This window comes from Mytilus californianus, unplaced genomic scaffold (genome assembly GCF_021869535.1).
Source record: "Mytilus californianus isolate M0D057914Y unplaced genomic scaffold, xbMytCali1.0.p SCAF_3, whole genome shotgun sequence".
Taxonomy (NCBI): domain Eukaryota; kingdom Metazoa; phylum Mollusca; class Bivalvia; order Mytilida; family Mytilidae; genus Mytilus; species Mytilus californianus.
The window spans coordinates 62907821-62926081 of NW_026262679.1; the positions used below are offsets into that span (position 1 = coordinate 62907821).

Genomic DNA, 18261 nt, shown 5'->3' on the forward strand with positions numbered 1-18261 from the left:
CAACCACTAATCGATGCCACTGCTGGTGGACGTTTGTCACCGACAGTATCAACACTTCAGTAGTAAGCACTTTTGTGTTCACATGAAATATCATTGATATGTTCATTTTCTGTAAATTTACAATACATAAGATGTTTAATTATTCGTAACGCTAAGGTTTTTCTATCCCAGGTAAAGAATGTCATCCGTATTTGGTACAACTTTTCGGAATTTTCAGTTTTAAAGTTATACAGCTTCTTTTGTTATTTGGCCCTCCAACTGTTTTAAATCGAGAGTCTTATGTATAGACGAAACGCGCTTTTGACGTACAAAATAATAAGCCTGGTATCTATGATGAGTTGGTTTAAACATATTTATTTGTCTTCATTACAATTATATCATCATGCAAAAATATGATATAATAATAGAATTCAGAAACAAGCTGTACATAGCTTATATTAATCCGTTTCTTTGAAATTTTGATGAATTTATCTGTAAATTTACCGATTATGTCATATTCCCGAATGTTAATTTTTTACTGAGGGAATTCGGATGACGGGGGGTTGCATGCAGAGCAGTAAACACTTTCCCTGTCAACTCAACTGGTCTCGCTCCTTTTTGAGTTGATGTGAATAAGTCTTTTTGTTTTGTTTTTGCTTTACCATGATTTGTATCTTCTTAACCGATTAATGAAAATTCGAACATCTGTAAACTACTGTTGCCTCAAAATGAACCGGTACTTTTGAACTACTTGATGACAAGTTTTTAGCTCTCATAAGCTTTGTTTGGTGAGGAACGCTTAAGCTAGTTGAATGATTCGAAATATTTTGATCAGGGTTTTCTCTTAAAAAAGTGAAAAGCACTTGTATCAGCTAAGACGACATTGATTGAATACTTTCTTGAATTTGAACAAGTATAAACAAATATGAAAAGACCGTGCTTTAAACGATTCAATAATTCAAATAAAGTCGTTCAAGCAAAGCAAGATTGTTGTGAGTTATCAAGATGAAACTTCAAAATAAGATACCAAACATTTACAGTCATATAGGAAAGAGAAAGATCAGGTTTGTGAGTACGAGTTTCGAAACAGATTTTCTTTTGAGATACCACTTTGTGTTTCGATATTTCAACTTCTTTATAACTCTATTTGACATATGTTCTATTTTTTTTCTCGATCTGATCTAGAAGTAGCATAAAAGCAGACACTCAAAAGGAAAAAAAGCCAATAACAATTTGAAAACAAATATTTATTTCTGGGCAGACATATACTTAGAATTGCAAGTATCTAAGATATTCTTGAAAGGGTCGAACCAATAAGTCCCTAGTAATTCAATAACTACACATCAATATGGAAAACATTGTCGTAAATTTTGGTGACGAAAGACAATTGGATGGTTTTCAGACTGATCAATATTTCGGTGATCGGATGGATTTTTCATGATGAACTGCTTCGTGACATTCCTCTATCACCACATGAAGGGATTCATTAAATGAAATAGTATTACACATAATACAGGTTTAACAGCTTAATTTTACATATTTCTGTAAATATTATCTAATTTATCATTGACTGAATGACAAAATAGATTACTTAGTCGCCGAACAAAGTATAAGTTTTGTTTACCATGTTGAGTCTTGATGGTTAACAGGGGTGTAAAACTAAAGCCTAATGCGTCAAATTGATTTTTCCTAAGGTTTAGAGACTTGTTTTATTTGAGAGGTTCTTGAAAGGACGATTTGTTATGTAATAGAGGGTTCCAGGGGGATGGGTTTCGGGATGTTGTATTGTGCAATAGTGGTTCCTATCGATATGACTCATAACAATGGAAATGATTCCAGTTTGTTCGACCTGCAAGTAACCTAGAAGGTGTCAAAAATAATAAATTATTGCATGCATATTGGAGATAACTATTAAAACAAAGTACAAAATACCGAAGGTAATCTGATGCAACTGATTTTAAAGAATGGAAAATTCAATGAAGTAAAGGGAAAACCTTGTTTTATTTACGAAAATCTAACAATCAAAAGAGAATTGTACTTAAACGAAGGTTACGCCAAAAAAGAATAGAAAGTGTGATTTTATCTCATCATTGAATATTTCAACTATTGTAAATTTTTTAGTGTGACATTTCCTATCATTCTATGACACATTCGCTCAATAAGGAATAGTTAATGACATAGCTTAATAAGATATAATCCTTGATTTTTTTTTATGTTTCTAACACAAGTTTTCTAAAAAGATATAAGAAGATGTGGTATGAGTGCCAATGAGACAACTCTCCATCCACGTCAAAATTTATAAAAGTAAACCATTATAGGTCACAGTACGGTCTTCAACACGGAGCCTTGGCTCACACCGAACAGTAAGCTATAAAGGGCCCCCAAAATTACTAGTGTAAAACCATTCAAACGGGAAAACCAACGGTCTAATCTATATAAAAAACGAGAAACGAGAAACACTTATGAACCACATCAACAAACGACAACTACTGAACATCAGATTCCTGACTTAGGACAGGTGCAAACAAATGCAGCGGGTTTAAACGTTTTAATGGTACCAAACCTTCACCCTTTTTCCTGAAACAATAGTGTAACATCACAACATAGAAAGACACACTATAAAGTATCAACTGAAATAGCTTAACTCAATCAAAGGACATATTAACACCATTGAACATACACTGAACAAATAAATTTGACCTATGATACAATGTAAATACAAAATAAATAAACTAAGGGAAGAATAAGACCACATACCATAGTGTTTCCAAATATACCAACAAACATACGTACGTATGGTATTAGGGTTAGATAAAAGTCAATTATCAATCCGCTATTACGAAATGCCCAATCAGGAGGATTAACTTATGATTTCCATATTAACATTATGAAATATATAATATATGAAATGGTATGAATTTAGCACAGTTACTATAGTCTGGGACTATTATACTATTATAGTATAATAGTCCCAGTCATAGTAAAGAACATTTTATCATGGGCTAATCAAGCCTTGTCTATAACTTGTATGGTTTATTTTTTATACATTGACAATTTTTCGTCTGTAATTTTTGTTTTTTTCATCGCATAAAACACACATGATCCAAATGAACAATAACGCATGATACACACCAAAGCAGAAAATATATATACTGAAAGATATAATTAAGAAAAAAGCAGTTCATGACAGAACAAATTCAGAAAATAACAGTTCATGACAGTTCAAATTCAGAACTAACAGTTCATGATGTATTTTTACACAATTTTGGTCGCTGGATCCCAATTTTTGTTACGTAAACCAATTATGTCTGTTAGGGTTGCTCGCACAACTTTGTGATGGAACAATAAACAACTGTCAAACAAGTGGGCAGTTTAGCTGGCTATAAAACCAGGTATAACCCACGATTTTCTTCGGAAAATGCCTGTACCAACTCAGGAATATGACAGTTGTTTTCCATTCGTTCCGTTGGTTGATATAGTCGAGCATTTGGTATTGTCAGTTTTAATGTACTTCCCCTTTTTTTTATTTATCTTGGAGTTCGGTATTTTTGTTAATATTTTTTTTAGTATTACATTGAAGATCATTGTTTTGCATTACACGTAAAATAAAGTCGTAATGTATATATATATATAGCGCATGATACTGTGTAGAGTGGTGAACTCCGTTCATCGAATGGTAGGACTGGCGAGGACAACATATCAAAGCATAAAACAGACAAAATAGACTGCAGTAAGCATGGTAAAACGAGAACAGAAATCCACGAGGAACTTAAATCCTTGTACGCAAGGAACAGCATGACATTATAATGATTGTGAATAAACATTAGAATAATAACTATAAACAGAGACCGCGAGGGTACTAAAAGGAATGTTGAATGATTCCAACGTAAGAATATTTGTAGATATGTTTGTACATTCAACAATTAATAAATATATGTGCTGAAGAAAAAAAAATGAAAACATTCTCAGACTTACATTCTCCACTCTTACATAGGGAATCCAGAAAATGGACAACGTGCAGGGTTTGGTAAATGTGACAAACTGAATAGTTGTATAATTATTGCATCACACTCTGTCTATCAACGTTGTTGAGCATTCCGACAATTACATTAAAAATATTCAACATATAAGAACACGTTTAATTTCTCTACGTGGAAATATTTCTTTGTCATGATTATAACTATATATTGTGCGACAAGTGATTTCTTTTAACTCGTTTTAAAAAAGACGAATTTGAATCAGGTAAAGCCTTCTCCAGCTGTGAATTTTATTGAAGTTTTCATCAATTTAAATCGGTTGTGTTCTCTCAATGAACTTTTCTATGGTTTCCATCGTGGCAGTAGACACTTTCGTGATGATATGAATAGAAAACCAAGTCCTAATTATACCCTGTACCAACACTATGTTTATCTTCATTTCATTTTCAAACAAGAGTAAATCAAAAACCAATAAACTTTATTTGCAGAGAAATTCTTCATAATTGTAACAAAGATGGGCGTCAAAAAGGGTACAATTACTAATTTATAGTTATAAGGAAGAAAATTGAAAATACACAAATTGAAGAATCACTGGCACTAGTGATCTTGTTTACTGAGTTCCTCTCCCTCGGGAAAGTTTCCCTTCCTTATTTCTCGTTTTCTTATTAACAAATGCAACTGTTTACGATTTTCCCACTTTTCAATTATTCTTCACTACATTTCACTGTTGACCATGAAGACGCACTTTATTGGTCGAATACAGTTAACCCTGTAAACGACAGATGTTGTGACCATGAAAAGCATACAATGACATACTGAATTTAACATAAATCTTACGAAGGGAATTTTTAATATTTTCGCACGCTTCTAAGTATAAAACAAGACATATCTTATGCGTAAATTAGGTAAATCATACAATGATGCATTTTGAGGGGTGACCACACGGATATTTTCTGTCGCTTTTCAAACCTTAGCAGAACGTTACATGTGAGACGCTTGTTTTTTCCTGTTACCCTATTGGATGGTTTGCTCAAATCTAGGTTTCAATATCTTAAAGCAACTGAAGATTTACTTATGAAATTCACACAGCTGTTTGGCTAGCCTGTAAGACAACACTTAATTGAGATATTAGGTGTGTATTACAGTCGAATAAATGTTTCCATGGTAAGGGCGTAACAATGGAATATGAAAAATTTGTGAGCATAATATACGTGTCACGAATTAGCTTGACGCATTCTTGGAACACAAATTCAATAATTTGATATTTTATTATTTGAGTGCTTTGAAAATAAGAATTTTAGAATTAATAATTCAATAACAAGCTATCATTTTAATTTTTATTTCCATTGATATTGTTCATTTGTTATTAAAATTCTAGCTTAATCTTGTTTTATTCTATAATATTTACTGTGAATTCGATTATTCATATGTAAAAATTAGTTCAGCTCTTTAATTTGCCACGCATTCAAGTTAAGTTACGGAAAATATTCTAATATTGCACAATATTGATAGTTTAGTTCATTATTACTTAACTGTCAAACTTATTAAGAATGATTAATTTTCTCTTTTTGGTCAATTATCACAAAGGATTTTTTGTAAACCAATGGGACATTAGCTTTCCCAAGGGCAATGTTTATTTTATCACTTCTAAATTGTTCCCCATTACATGTGTCATACAACATTTAAAAAAATCAATTTCATGTAGCAAATATGTTACTTTACTTTGTATCGGCTATTATATCTATGGTATCTCTTATCAATCAAAAATATAATATAGTAATTCCATTATCTTAACGGGATTACCATGGCTTGTGTTTATTAATATTTATTATGTATATCGTAACTTTCATAAACGGCTCATATTTGAATAATTTTATTTCAAAGCTTGCGTCATAATACTCCCATGTTGCGTTCAGTCCAATTCTACCATCAAATTACCGTCATGTTTTCAAACTAATTCTAAAACCCCCATAAGCAAGAAACTAATGTGTCATTCGGGATATATGGTCAGATTGATGCTTTGTCACGAAATAGAAGTTCCTTCATAATACTAGTTCCAAATGGAAAAAATATTCTGGAATATCATTTCCACTGGAATAAATATTACAGTATATGTTCCTAACGGAATAAATGGTATAGAATATTTGTTCCAACAGGAACAGATATTATGACATTGTTTATAACAAAGTTTCCAGTGGAACTTCTGTTAGGCGGAACAAATATACGTTGAAAGCTGTAAATGTTATTTTTGTATTCGGGTTCCTTGTCCAAGTGACAAAAACGACCGCTATCCACCACAGACCGAAGGACGAGGAAGTAAAAAAACTACAGGGTGAATTAAGTTTGTTTTTTTACTGAGTCGCTGGAAAACGTCTTAATATTAAACAACTTTAATACTGGAAGTGTACGTGCAGGCGAAAACAAATTCATGAACTCAGATTAAAGACTTCCGAAAAACTGTTATAAAGAAATAAAAAAATATCCGTCCAATAGTACAATGCAAGAATGAACATATCCAACAAGCCTAATCTTAATCCACCAAATATACAGACATGCACATGTATAAACTGCAAACAAGAATATTTAGTTTTGACAATAGTGTTTTAAAGCTCCGGAGCTATTTCAATCACCGATTGGGAGTTTGGGAGTTATAAAGACCGTAATTTAAGTAAAATTTATTATCAATTTTACAAAAAAGTTATTGCCATGGATATGGTGATCTAGACTGCACTTAACAGTCCATTATAAAGTTCGTAACATATTACTTGGAATAAAAGCAAGCAAAGTTATGTTCTTCTCTGACAACAATGTCCGCGTTGGTGTGTGTGATAATATGAAGCTAGCATAACTGGTATATAACCGATACGTATTAAAAAAGTAATGTTTTACGGTTTTACCTATGATTGTAAGAAAAATACTACTAACAGTCCATAAAAAAACAAAAAATCCCACTAGATTTAATATTAAGCAACACGAACCCTAATCAAAGAACGGGAGTAAACTCATGTGTTTTGGAAGGGTAGGCTGTTTCTGTTTAACTAGTAGCTCGACCAGTTGAGCAATTGATGTTAACTTTTCCAATATAGGAATAGCTTACTGTAGCCCTGAATATACAAGTGGTTTTGCTACTGGACGTTTAGAAACAACAAGCAATCATTCATGCAACCCCATTGGACAGTTCACCAGTCTCGCTTTTTGTGTAGGTCTGTTCACTATTTCCTTGTTTTTTTTTAATTGTTCACAGTCTCTCAATTTTTGTTGGTCTGTTCACAAGTCTGACTGTTTTATTTGTCAGTTCACCATTCTCGCTGTTTCCTGTCTCGTTGATTTTGTTGCATGGTCTGTTCACCAGTCTTCCTGTTTTTGTAGGTGTGTTCACCAGTCTCGAATTTTTTGTCTGAGCACCAGTCTCACTTTACTGTTTGTCTATTCAGTAGTCTCACTGTTTTTATTCGGAAGTTTACTAGTCTCTCTTTTATGTTTGTCTGTCCACTCGTTTTGCTTTTTTCTTGTTTCTTGTTTTCGTTGAAATTTCGGTTTTCTGAGTCCCCTTTTATCATAGTTGGTTAGGACAGACATACAATACCACGGTATCTTAAGTATCTAGTTAGGTGTCTTGTTATGTTATATTACACAGGCCAGGCGTGTACAAATCGAAATACTAGACCAAAACATTGATATGAATTAAAAAGCAATTTTATCGTCTAATAAATAAAAAGACTCGTGTTGTAATTTTCATCGTTATTTTGTGAATATGCAAATTTTACGATGCAAATTTTTTGACATACCCGTGTTAAACACATACATTAAAAAAACGCAGTCATGATATTATTCAAAATATCATACAACTAATATCGTTTATGAATATTAATTATAACAAATAAAAATAAAATTATCACATAAATTAGAGTACATCCATTAGTGTCATAAATAGGACAAAAAGCTAAAATCTTCTTAAATTTCATAAATATCTTTGGCTTTGTTGAGACTTTTAATTGATGGGTAATAAAATCCATTAAAAGATGGTTCTACGCAATAATGATTGCTGTACTTATGGGAATTCGTTATGATTTAACTTTTTTTTTCTTTTTTAATTAAATATAAAATAATATAACAACAAACATCATAACTACAATATCTCGATTATCTCTGACGCTATAACATATTTCACATTTATTTTTCATTTCTTCCTTCCTGAAAAAAAACGTAATTGGTTTTAAGGAATTTCAGTGAACGACCTCTGACCTATATTGGAACATTCGCTCAGCGCATCGATTTGTTCCGAATTACATTTAAGTTTGCAATTGATGGACTCCCAAATAGTCCATGTATGATGTTCCTTACGTTGCCAAACACTACGCCTAGGTCATACGAAAAGTCCTCTAACATGTAAAAATTATAGGCCATACACAAACAAGCTTATAAACTTTGGATCGGTTCTTTGGGTCCTTTATGTTCGTGATTTTGTGATTTGTGCCAATCTAGAAGGATCAAACTTTTCCAACTGATTTGCACAGTTTTTTCTTATATGGTGTGCTGTTACATCACTTTCTCGGGTTAAGGGAGGGTTGAGCGCTCACAAATATGTTTAACCCCGCCACATTCTATATGTCAATAGCTTGTAAATCGGTGCTTGTCGTTGATTGCTGTCTTTATATCTGTTTTTCGTTTGTTGCTTTGTCATAAAGTAGGCTGTTGATTTTTTTTTTCATTTGAATAGTCCACGTCATTTGTACTCCGATGGGATAGTTGTTTCATTGACAACCATACAACGGTAAATCATTTTGATAGTCATATATAAATATGAATATAATCATCTCAATTCTAAGATCTTAAACCACATCCATACCAGTGCCCGTATGCATAAAGCTACTTAAGTTAAGATTTTCCTTAGTTAACACTTAAGTTAAGGAAACTCCGCCCTTTTTACCTGAGTGGTATGCATCAAAAATCTTAATCTAAGTATTTCCTTAGTAAAATTTCAATTGTTTTAAGTTACACCCACAAAACTTAAGTGGTATGCATAAAACCCCTTATACTAAGAAAACGCCTAAGATTATACTTAAGTCTAAGGTACCTATAGAGCTACCTTAAATTTACAAAAGTAGTTAAAATCAGTCGAAAGTATGCGTTTTTTGCAGAACATTAATAAATCAGCTACCATTTAATTGATTAATAGTTATATCAGTAATAATTCGTTTGTTTATTGTTAGATATTAACAATCATTGTAATTTTCTTAAAATCACGTATAATCAACAAATGAAGAGATAACAGAGGGTAGTTATATAACTTCATTCTACCCTTATTTCTCAATCTCGTTGTTGTGTATACCGAAAAGTACTCAGTTTTTACACGCATGGAATTCATGCTATTATTTTTTCTTTTTGTTTACTCTGTACGTGCATGTTTACACAAATAACTTTGAACGGTTGAATTTTGATTGTTTTAGTTTTATTCTTAAGATGTAGGTCAAATTTCCCCTGAACTTGATTCATTACTGGGGCAAGAAAGTTTTAAGACCTACCATATGGAATTCGAAGTTTATATAACGTATTAAACCGTATTTAATTATTTTTCATATATCTGTCATATTTATATTGTTGTTAACGAAAATATTGCTAAGTACGTTAAGATGTTGATAATTCCTTACCGTAAACATATGAACCTAATAATGTGTTTTAGTAAAGATTGTAGGACTTTTGAAAATGCCTTTGTTTTTATATGGATTCGTGGAAAATTGATCCTACCCCTTTTTTATTGTTGTAAAAGGGAAGTGATAAAAAAGTTTATTTTAAATCGAAAAAGATTTTTTAAAGCCCCAAAAGAAAATGTAAGCAGTGGATCTGGAAGGGGGTCGGCAGCCGACCAGAAGCTGAACGATTATAGTAAAATTCTTATTTTTGTGTTTTATAAAATTATTTGTTACCACCTGCATACAATGCTACACTGGTGCTACGCCATTGAAACCTTTACCATGTTAGATTCTAAAATAAATTGTTGTCTCCAGAAAATAAATAGGCCCCTCCATCCAGCAACACTCATGAAAGATGAAGTAAAGATTAAATAGGTGGAAGCAGAGACATATATATGTGTATCTATGTCTCTGGTGGAAGTTTGGGATTTCAAATATTTTTTTCCTCGCATGCGCATCCATCGAAACGTCAACCTTTTCTCTTATGCGCCAATTTATCACCTGTTTCAACATGCTACTATGTAACGTATTATTAAATTGTTTTACATAGATAAGATAAGATAAGATATATTTTATTACCAATTAAGGGCCCACAAGGGGCAGATAGAGAATACATGTATAAGGAAAAGAACATTGATTAGCATAGATATATAGAATTTAAATACACAATTACAATACAACTAGACTGTAAAAAAGCCCTTGGTTTAAAGTATATAATATATTTATATGAGAAATAAATACATCTAACTCGTATTGACTTGAATAAATTTTCCAACAGCATTAAGTACCTGATTGTCTTCACAGCTCAATAAATATATGAATTTTTGCTGATTGTCCAGTAAAGTAAAGTTTGGCATTTTATGGCAAACAAAGTCAAAGAGAGCATCTCTATCAGAGTTAAATTTTTCACATGAAGTTAAAAAATGGAGTTCATCTTCAATACAGCCAGAGGAGCATTTTTTGCAAATTCTTTCATTTCGTGGAATATTTGAAAAACGGCCAAACTCTATGTTAAGCTTATGAGCAGATATACGTAATTTACAAATAGCTCTTCTAAAATTAAAGTTCTTAACCAAAGAGAGATAATTTTCATGGCCAAAACTTTGTTTAAATTTCATATAATTGAACAATTTTCCATCAGAAGCATTTTTTTGGATAACATACCAATTGTTTATATATTTAGTATGAATTGATTTGTTAGATATATTCAAAAATTTATATTGTCCAAAATGTTTTACTTCTTGTTTAATTTTAAAAACTTCTAATAATTTCTTAACAAATGAGAACCAAGAAGTTATGTTATATTTGTGAAGCTCTTGGCTGCATTTATAAGCGTCTTTCAACAGACTGAATTCAGTCTGAAGATTTTCAAATCTATACCAGTATTCAACAATTGACTTTACAATATCATAATGTAGGGGGAAACGCCCCAGTTCTGATAATACAGCAAAATTTACACTTCTTTTGTGTACACCAAGTATAAATTTTGAGAACTTGAGATGAAGTTTCTTACACTGAAGATTTTATTGAATATTTTCAAGATTAAATATGGAGGATTGTAATTTATTACAAGAAACATTATAACTTTCCCATACCTCTGAATTATATAACAGAATGGGTTTAAGGGTATGATCAAAAATATGTACACAGGATTTTATTCCCGGAGACAAATTAATAAAATCATTTCTTAGTTTATAATAGGCCTTAAGAGCCTTTTTATATAGTTTAGTTTTAACTAGATGAAAACTTCCAGATGCAGTAAAGTGAACACCTAAGTATTTGTAATGAGAGACACAATCAATCAAGTTATTCTGTAGCAGGAAATCAGCCTGAATTTTTCTTCCGGCCTCATTAAAAATAATAACTTTAGTTTTTCTAATATTAACTTGAAGGCACACGTCAGCACAATATTTTTCTAGCTGATTTAGTCTACTTTGGAGACCTGTGGCTAATGTTGACATAATTACAATATCATCTGCATACATCAAACAATTTAATTTCTCTGAGTGAAGGGAAACTGCATCCAGACAGGAGTCAAGATAAGAAGGAAAGTCATTTATAAAAATGTTGAATAAAGAAGGACTCAGGTTATCCCCTTGCCTTACACCTAATTTAATGCTAAATGGGTCAATGAGAGAAGCTCCAACTCTTACACATGCTTTACTATTTTTATACATATCTGATATAATATTATAAAACAAAGTACCAACTTTCATATTGATAAGCTTCAGTTTTAGACCTATATGAATTACACTGTCGAATGCTTTATGAAAGTCTACAAAACAAGTATATAATCTACCCTCTTTACTGTGACAGTATTTGTCTATCAGTGTTTTCAGTATAAATATATGATCTGAAGTTCTGGCATTTTTCTAAAGCCAATCTGAGAATTATGAATTAAATCATTTTGGTACAAAAATTTGTCAAGTCTTGTAATTAAAATATATGTTAAAAAGTTTACCAATGGCACTAGTAATTGTTATACCTCGATAGTTAGATGGATCACAAGGATCATCAGATTTGAAAATTGGCGAAATATAACCATCAGCCCAAATCGTTGGGTACACACTGTTCTTGAGGCATAAATTAAATAATTTATATAAGCAATATTAACCCCAGCTCTTAATAAAAGTATGTATTGATCAATCAAAGTAAATAATCTTAACAATAAACTTAAGAATTTTACTAAACTAAGGGAATTCTTAGTGAAATCTACGTTTAAGGAACACTTAAGTTAAGATGTTTTATGCATACGGGCCCTGCGCCATTCGCATATAAGTAAAAAAAACATAACAGTTATATATAATATTAACAGGCAAATATTCTCAATGGGTTACATATAAACAAACATATCTGTACTATATTGATAGTTTTCTGAGTTCAAAACATTTATTAATATAAATTGCAATAATTTTCAATACCTCTAGGTTTTCTTGAATAAAAAGCCAATTAAACTTGTGTTTAACATTTCGAAATTTTTACAACTTATCAAAATTTTATCATATAACTCTTTTCTCACGAGATTATAAAGGGGACATTGACAAATAAAATGTTCTTCGTCTTCAACTTTATCCAACGTGCATTTTTTACATAATCTTTGTGATTTATCTATATAGTTTTTTGCATATCTATCCGTCCCTATTTTAGGGGGTGTGCACTTATTCTGATCTTGCATAGTGCTTGTCTATCTTTAAATTCTTTTAATTCCAGATATTTTTCCGTACCAAAAAAAATGTTTAATTGAATAATAAGTCAAGAGTTTACCTTTATCTGATTTAACAGTATTTTCTCTAAAGTCTCTCCAATAATTCAGAAAACTTTTACATAATTTATTCTTAACTATAGTACATAATCGGCCAACACTTACATTTAAGTTTGATAAGTCTAGTTCTTTCATTAAAAAACAATACTAGAAAACCATGTAGTAATATTTTTTACATGTAACTTTTTATTACAACTATATGTATTTATATAATAGTTATTGAAGAACTGGTTATTATCGTGATATATGAACTGCCCACAGGACAGTGGTATTGAATAAGACAGCGATAATGACTGAGCCGTAGCCGAGGTCATTATCGCTGTCGCAGTCAATACCACTGTCCTACGGGTAGTCCATGTATCACGATAATGACCAGTTCTTCAATAACTATTATGTTTATTTCATTAAGGAACCATGTTTTTTTAAAAATTCTCATAAATTCAAATTGTTCAAAGCAAACTCGAGTTATTGTACGATTTCTATAGGAAAGAGTGAAGACCAGTCATAGTGATAACTATAAGTCACTGCCATTCATTTTTTCAGTATATGAATACAAAATAAAGTTTTCTATAATTTTATAATTCTTGTTGCTAAGTAGTTTGTCTCTATCAGCATCGGAAGGTACGGCAAAACGATCATTTGAGTCGTCTGTAGCAGACGTGCCTTCCAAGCAGGGGCGTGTTTTATTGGTCTCTTCTGTACATCTCCAGAAAGTCTTCTGGTGAAGAGTAAAAAAAAATGAATCTGGACCTCCTCTGGAGATATTCTGTAGAAGAAGCAATAAAACAAAAATTCAATTTGCCGTCGAATATAGTAGATTTTTTTTTATGTTGGATAACATACACAAAGTTTACGATGATTTATTAGAATTCTTATTAGAAAATTTAGTTACGTAAGTTCATTCGGTAGACATGACTTTAATAGTGTTCTCCGTTTTGGCATTGATGTAAGTTATATGATTAAGTGAAAAGACAAAGAAAATTGTTGGAAAAAATCGCTGTGTATGTGAATTTGTCAATGTTTGTCTGGTATATGATCGAAAAGGACATCTTGTCTATAAGCATTGTATATAAAAGATATCGCAGAATTCTCAAAATCTTTATTCCCTGTTGGTCCTTGAAGAAAAATATACTGGTCCTAACTATTACTTATATTTCAAAATACCAAAATTGTGCCGGTCCTTGAAATATTGCGATGGTTAAAACCTTCGGACCACCACTTTTTGAGAACCTTAATTGTATATGTTTTTAAAGTACTAGTATACAAGGATGACTAAATCCGTTGGTTGTGTACTGATTGATACTTTAGTCTGGGAGAGCATGATTACAAGCCGTTCAGTTACTGCAAAAACTCTTATTTCGGTGCTTTACGTTTATCCTCTTAATGTTAGTTGTTTTTGTGTCTCGTACCGATTTTTTGAGTAAATCCAATTGCAACTGATTTTTACAGTTTGTTCTTATGTTGTGCTGTTACATCACTATTCCAGTTTAGAAGAGTGTTGAGCGCTCACAAACATGTTTAACCCTGCCACATTCTCCAAAGTCAGGAGCCTATAGTTCAGTGGTTGTTATTGGTTCATATATGTCAACTCATATTTGTTTTTTTTAAAAGGGTTTTGATATATATAGTTAGGCCGTTATTTTTTGTTTGTTTTAATTGTTTCATATTTTTCATGTCGGGGCCTTTTATAGCTGACTATACGGTATGGGTTTTTGTCATTGTTGATGAAGGCCGTACGGTTGGTTATAATTGCTGACACTTCTTCATTTGAACTGCGGTTGATACACTGTAAAAACGGCGTTTAGAATTGAAACACATCTACAACATGTTTAGATCTAAACGTGTTTAGGAAAGCGTTTAGGATCTAAACGGATATTCACGTAAACACATTGAAACCTAAACATGTTTAGAATTTAAACGTGTTGCAGTTTTATTATCTGTGAATGTTATCAGTAAGCTAAACATTAAGTAGCATCTAAACACTTCTGAAACACTTTCTTAAACACCTAAACACATTATACCACTTCATTACTGATTTCACCTTTTTACTCGATGTTCCTTTATTTTCCAACGTATGCTGTGACACTATCTCGGTTTTATTGAAATGAAAATTATGGAACAGATAATTATATGTACAAATCAGTCCCAAGTATGAGTCAATATATGTTCCTAGTATGAGCTACTTATGAGAACAATTCATATCATCTTCCCCAACTGAGTTCCGCGGCCCTTTTTTGTGTTGTAAGATTATAGATTTGTTATCAATTAAAATTTCTATTTGTTAAGCAATTACTTTTTTTACTGAATCTTGATAGTATTTATAAGGAAGATATGAGTGAATATTTTCTCTAATTTCCGGAGTCGTTGTCCGACTATGATCTGATTTTATTAAATGAACAGAGTTATCTTTCTTGGTAATTTGATACAGACGCCTTCAGACCCGCCAAAGACAAACAAAATTTAAAACAATGGATCCCATCGACCAAGCAAATATATCTATGGACGATGCAACAGATACAGAACATCTTATTAGAATATTGACGGAATCAAAAGCCAGCTTAACAATTATTACAGCAGCAGAAGGTAAGCAAATCCAGATTTCGTAAAAAGGGGGGTGGGGCACAAAACAGGCTTTGTTAGGAATATGTGCATTACACTGTTAACCTATATGTATCTCTTTAAGGTGTCCAGACCCCCTTCCCCTCATTGTTCCGACTCTGATATTGTTGATAGGAGCAAACTTTTAATTCGGGGAGGGGGGGTCTTGTATCCTCGTCTCATGGGTTTTCGTGCTATTAAGAATGCTTTGTGACGTCGCCGTAAGACTTCAAAGCAAAAATATAAAATAGCCTTTCAAGACGTCATAATTAATTGGACTATAGTAGTACCGTTGTAGTTCACTGAATTTTCAGAAGAAACAGTCAGTCTATCATGTCTATGCACACATTTTTATTAATGTATGAATCTTTGGTTTTGTTTGTGAAACATCATTGAGTTTTTATTTACATTCTGTATAGGTAACAGTATTCGTCCCTGTACATAAAATCATAGTTTCATGTATTTTAACTTTGCAAGAAATAAGATCCCAATGGCCCATAGTGCAACATCTTTTACACATATAAACACTGAAATTATAGTTACACTACATTTGTCAAAGAGAAACTAAGAATACCAAAAGAACATTCAAAATCATAAGTTGAAAATAAACTGACAATACCAAAGGATCATTCAAACTCGTAAGTCAAAAATTAACCGACAAGTTATTAATATATTTTATTTAAACCTTTAAATAAATTTAATAATTTGTTTGTATGTATTTATAGGACTGTGACACAGTAGTGGGAATGAAATCCCTAGAATATAGATCAAATTGAAGAAAAGATCAGATATAAAACAGTGAAGAAAGAAAAGGATGACTTAATTTCAAAAGCAGATGTAAGTAAAAATATATAAGTATATTATTAAGTAGCCAATAGAACTATAATACATTGTAATATGATTGAAAAATGAAGGTTAATTCATACTCTAGTATATATCCTGTTTAAAATAGAAAAATTGGTAATTCTAAAAAAAATATATTACAAATAAGAGAAAAGACTGTAGCTCTCAGAAATCGAGGATTTTGTTTTAAAAATATAAAAAAACTTACATGCTATATTGTTCCCTTTGATTTATTTGTCTATTGATGTGTACATGGTTTAAAGTTTTGTCTTTTTAACTACAATTTGTATTTTTCTTTTGCAAGAATCTTTTGAGAACCTTGTTTAATGTATTTTAATATAAGAATAAGTGACTGTTGCACTACAAATGTACATGTACTTGAAGGTTTCATTTTTTCGTTTCAGTTTACAAAAGTTCACCTGACAACCAAAAAGAACTGCCCACCAAGAGCCTTTATCATTCAAAAGAAGATAGTTCCGTAATGAACAATTCCTGTATGATAGGAGATGGACTGACAATTTCTGTTTTGTTGAGGATAAAATTCATGTGATTTTACATTTTCCTGTTAATGACTATATATGGCAAATTCTCTTTATTAAATCTATTAACACTTATGAAATTGGTGATGAAAATGTTATAATTTTTCAAGGGAAAATAATGTAAACTTGTTATTGTCTCTCATAAATCTGTACAGATTATATCAAGATTTATAATTGTATTTTTTGTTTGCTTTAAGTGAGACTTTTAAATAAAATATTGAAATAATTTGAATAGATTGTATGTTATCCTCAAGTCTGGAATAAAAAAACAAAATAAAAGATCCAACCTCCATATTGTATTTAAAAAGGTAAAGGTCCATAAAACCTGACAAAATCAAACGCTTGACTACATAAACCAACAGAACAAATGGAAGCAAACCTGTTATATTCCTGACTTCGTACAGGCATTTTCCTTTAAAAATAATGGTGGGTTAAACTTGGTCTTATGGTTTACAGACTTTTCTTAGGCCTCCAGGAAGAATAAAAATTAAAAATGTGTAACCCTATTATTAGCTCACCTGGCCGAAGGGCCAAGTGAGCTTTTCTCATCACTTGGCGTCCGTCGTCCGGCGTCGTCCGTCGTCGGCGTAAACTTTTTACATTTTGAACTTCTTCTAGAGAACCACTGAATGGAATGAAACCAAACATGGCATGAATGTTCCTTATGAGGTGCTGACCAAGTGTTGTTACTTTGTAGCCGATCCATCATCCAAGATGGCCGCCAGCAGTGGACTTAGTTTAACATAGGACCCTATGGGAAATACATACAAATGTCTTCTTTTAGAGAACCACTGAATGCAATGAAACCAAACATGGCATGAATGTTCCTTATGAGGTGCTGACCAAGTGTTGTTACTTTGTAGCGGATCCATCATCCAAGATGGCCGCCAGCGGTGGACTTGGTTTAACATAGGACCCTATGGGAAATACATACAAATGTCTTCTTTTAGAGAACCACTGAATGGAATGAAACCAAACATGGCATGAATGTTTCTTATGAGGTGCTGACCGAGTGTTGTTACTTTGAAGCCGATCCATAATCCAAGATGGACGCCAGCGGGGGACTTAGTTTAACATAGGACCCTATGGGAAATACATACAAATGTCTTCTTTTAGAGAACCACTGAATGGAATGAAACCAAACATGGTATGAATGTTCCTTATGAGGTGCTGACCAAGTGTTGTTACTTTGTAGCGGATCCATCATCCAAGATGGCCGCCAGCGGTGGACTTAGTTTTACATAGGACCCTATGGGAAATACATACAAATGTCTTCTTTTAGAGAACCACTGAATGGAATGAAACCAAACATGGCATGAATGTTCCTTATGAGGTGCTGACCAAGTGTTGTTACTTTGTAGCGGATCCAT

The 18261-nt window shown here is 32.1% G+C and overlaps 1 long non-coding RNA gene across 1 annotated transcript; it reads left to right on the forward strand.

Annotated features, from left to right (window-relative positions):
- The first annotated feature begins 15302 nt into the window (after nucleotides 1–15302).
- LOC127733185 (uncharacterized) lies at nucleotides 15303–17117 on the forward strand. Its single transcript, XR_007996870.1, has 3 exons — nucleotides 15303–15494; nucleotides 16235–16346; nucleotides 16757–17117. It is a non-coding gene; the product is annotated as an uncharacterized LOC127733185 (long non-coding RNA).
- Nucleotides 17118–18261: the final 1144 nt, after the last annotated feature.